Genomic DNA, 3,808 nt, shown 5'->3' on the forward strand with positions numbered 1-3,808 from the left:
TGGGGTAGGGCCACCAACCACTGCCCCGTCCCCTGCAAGCCTCAGTCCGCACTGCTCCCTATGAGGCAGAGTCTTCGCTCAGAAGAAAGGCATCCCTTCTACCCTGTTCAACCAAAAGCTCTTTGAGGGCAGAGCTGTGCCTTTAGTTCCTTAGGGCTTGGCACAGGTCACGGCAGGGGAAGAACACGGGCATGTCCCAAAGGCTTTTTCTGCTCAGGTCCTCTTTCATTTATCCTTGGAAGAAAAAGAGTCTGTCCTAGGACCAGAGCTGACCTGGAAATCGGAATTCCCAGGTCTAAAAAAACTCCGCTGTCTACATCAGCGGCCCCATGTGCAAACCCACCGGTGGGGGTGATGAGGGTGGAGGGGCTGGTCCTCGGCTGGCCGGTACTCCCCGCACCCGCTGGCAGCCCCCTCCACCACTGCGGTCAGAAGGCCGTGGACATGGCCAACTCCGTAGTCTAAGAGCCGTCTCCCTTGAAGTGCTTCCAGCTAACATTTCCTCTTCGGAGGAAATAAACAAGGCTGGTGACATCAGTGTGGCCACCCCGGGCTTAAAGCCAGGATGACTGTTGACGGGCTCCTCTGAATTTGGGGTCGTGCTTTGGTGCGACTCTCTCAAGAACATCAACTCTCACCTCCACACCAACCTCGAGGGGGCAGAGACCGCCGTTTCTCATGAGGAGACAGGAAAGTTACATGGCTTGTCCACGGTTTCACAGCCACCAGGAGACGGCCAAATTAAACCTCAATCCCCGCCTCTTCTCTGTACAGTAGGGGACGAAGGGTGCCCAGCACGGTTCCCTTCCAGGGCTCCCCCAGAGAGAGGCTGGTTGCTCCGTGTGAACCTCAGGGATGGGGGTACCAACATTCCCCATCTCTCTACAACAATCAGCCATTGGCTCACTCATCAACTATTTATTAAGCACCTACCTGGTACCAAGAACTGTGCTAGGAGGGGGCGGTAAAGATGCAGCTACCTTCCAGTGACATGTGAGAAAGGATTGCGATCTGAAATGGAGCGCGAGGCTGGGACATGGAGACTCCCACGCATGCGCCCTCAGAAGAGCGGGACTTCAGAGCTGAGACTGATTTCCCTAAACGCCAGATTTAGAGAAGACTGAGACTTACCTCCCGACCAATGAACATCCGCCAAGAATCTCTCCCCATCCGCAAGCCAATGAACTTGCTGCTTGGACTCGGGCGGGACTTCCCGCTCATCCCGCTCCTCGCGCATAAATAAAGCTTGCCTCAAACCCTACACGGGCTCGTCTGTAGTGCTGCAGGAATTCCTCTGCTATTCTCCAATAAACTCAGTTTCTGGTAATTAGAGCTTGTCTCAGTTTACCCCTTTATTTAGTTTGGCAGAAGAGACAGACGCTAAATGGTTAATTACAATAAAGCCTGAGCTATCGGAGTCTAGTGGAAGAGGCAGAGAGGGGTCTCTGAAGAAGGCCATTTCAGGTGAGACCTGAGGATGAGTAGGAGTTACCTGGCCATGAGGAAGAGTATAGTCCCCTCATATCCAGGTGGAGATCTTTAGCAGGCCTTTAGATGTGAGAGGGGTCTAGGTTGCATATAAAATTAAAAATTATTAGCCTAGGGATAGATGACATCAGCCTTTCCGTGCCCAAAATCTATCAGTCTCTCCCCGCCAAAAACAGACCCTAAATAAGAGTAGCATGCAAACAGTTTCTAAACAAGTTTTCTATTTTCATCTCCAATCAGCTGGGTCTACTAAGCCCTTTTCCTATGGAAATTCTAGACCCAGAGGCCCCAGTCTCCAAAGCCAACATTTTGCCTGCTGTCTACCATCTCTTCCCAGCCTTTATTCCCACCCACACTGGGTTTGCCTCAATCTTCCTCTACTCTGCCCGCCTCCCTCACACCAGTGCAAGATCTCCCACCGTGAGCATCCTTTTCGCATCCCTGTAGCTCTCTCAAGCCAACATCCAGGTTCTCTCCATCCTTCAGAGCCGGGCATGTGCCTGTTGCTCTCAGATCCAGCTTAGCCCTTCTCCCGCTCTCCTCTGCTCTGTGTTGGAGGGAGACTGACTCTTGCAAGCTATGTTTCCCCAAAGGTCTGTTGAGAACTCACTTCCGGACACGGTTGTCTAGTGAAATTGGAGAGCGAAAGAAAAAAACTAGGCATTTCTCCTTCCTTCTTGTTGCTCTGGATGGGGTCTCCATCAGGAGCTGTACCATTGAACTTTCTAATACTCTGTTACAATGAAATACACTAGTCACTCTTGCATTTTGTTTCTTTTTTTTTTTTTTTTTTTCAGGTGAGGTAGGCAACCCTTGGTTGACCACAGACGTAAGGACCTGTGAGTTTACAATCTTTTTTTTTTTTACGCCTACAGCACCTGCTCTTCCTAGGTGGTCTCCCATCCAAGTACTAACCAGGCCCTACTCTGCTTAGCTTCCTAGATCAGACGGGATCAGGTTTGTTCAGGATAGCATGGCTGTAGACTGCTCTTGCATTTTGAATGAATCTTTTATCTAGGCATGCTTTTGCAATCTCGTACATCGGTTATTTGAAAAATATTGGTCCTTAAATCATAGAAATCTTCCAAATGTGGGCCCATTTCATGCAATATCAAAAGCCACGTTCATTACTATCAACACCAATCTCATTAGAAAACTCTTAAGTATTAAGCAGCTGTCAAGCTCACAAGCAGATATAATTTTTCCAAAGTTCTAATTTGTGCTCTAAAGCTGAAAGTGTGTAACTGGCAACAAATCAGTTGTTTTCATTGCAGCGATTGTCTCACTTTGTTCATTTTCAAGAATCTCTGCAAAATATCCAAGTCTAATAAACACAGTTCGTCAGTCATTTTTTTCAAGTAAAAAACTGAGGTAGCACAAAGAAAGCAGCTAATGCAGCTCACGACATAAACAATTTTTTCCCTGAAGACAACCAGTGTACTTTGATGTGCTTTATGCCTATTTCCTATTTCATCGCACAGAAAAAAAGAAAGAATACTAGTAAAGATTTAATCAAATTAATTCTTATTACACCTGCATGAAAAACATTAAGCGAAACTGGCTTTTTTTTTTTTTTTTTTTTTTTTTTTGCTGTGGTGGAGAATACAGTGACTACTCCAAACTTCGGTGCCACTTCCTTAACTGATGCTAAGGCGTCAGCCTGATACAGTCTTACCCTCATTTTACTGCACTTCGCATATATCTTGTATTTTTTACAAATCGAAAGTTTCGTAAATACCTGCACTGTAACTAGACCTGCACTGAGCGAGTCTATTGGTGTCATTTTTCCAACAGGCCCAGATGATGGTTAGCATTTTTAACAAACGGTATTTGTAAACTAAGGCGTGTACATTATTTTTTTAGACATAAAGCTACTGCGCACTTCATAGATTGCACTATAGAGTAAAACTCACTTTTCTATGCACTGGAAAACTAAAAAATTCATGAGTCATTTTATTGCCATGTTTGCTTAATTGCAGTGGTCTTGAACCAAACCCACCACATCTCTGAGGTGTGCCTGTGTGGCATTCTGACATTTTCTAGACTTCCTTACAAAACTTCTTCACTAATGGACTAGGTATTTTCCATTTGTCTCTCCAGACCCACTCTCCACCCTGAACCCCAGGAGGCTGACATGTAGGGACTATTTGAATCGACTACCCTCTGAGGACCAGATGGGTTCGGCCAGTGGAAAAATACCAACCTGAGCTGGGAAGACAGGAAGAGAGTGAGACTAAGATTTGCTTCTTGGGCTCCCCCTCTTGCAGGTCACCATGGTTTGCCTGTGTTCCTGTCAGGGAGGCCTCTCCGTACACCTGTC

General features: G+C 46.7%; 1 pseudogene; it reads right to left on the reverse strand.

Moving 5' to 3' along the window:
- Window positions 1-2,354: 2,354 nt before the first annotated feature.
- LOC120601292 (uncharacterized) lies at window positions 2,355-2,473 on the reverse strand (annotated as a pseudogene).
- Between the last annotated feature and the right edge of the window lie 1,335 nt (window positions 2,474-3,808).

This window comes from Pteropus medius, unplaced genomic scaffold, assembly GCF_902729225.1.
Source record: "Pteropus medius unplaced genomic scaffold, Ma_sr-lr_union100, whole genome shotgun sequence".
Lineage (NCBI taxonomy): Eukaryota > Metazoa > Chordata > Mammalia > Chiroptera > Pteropodidae > Pteropus > Pteropus medius.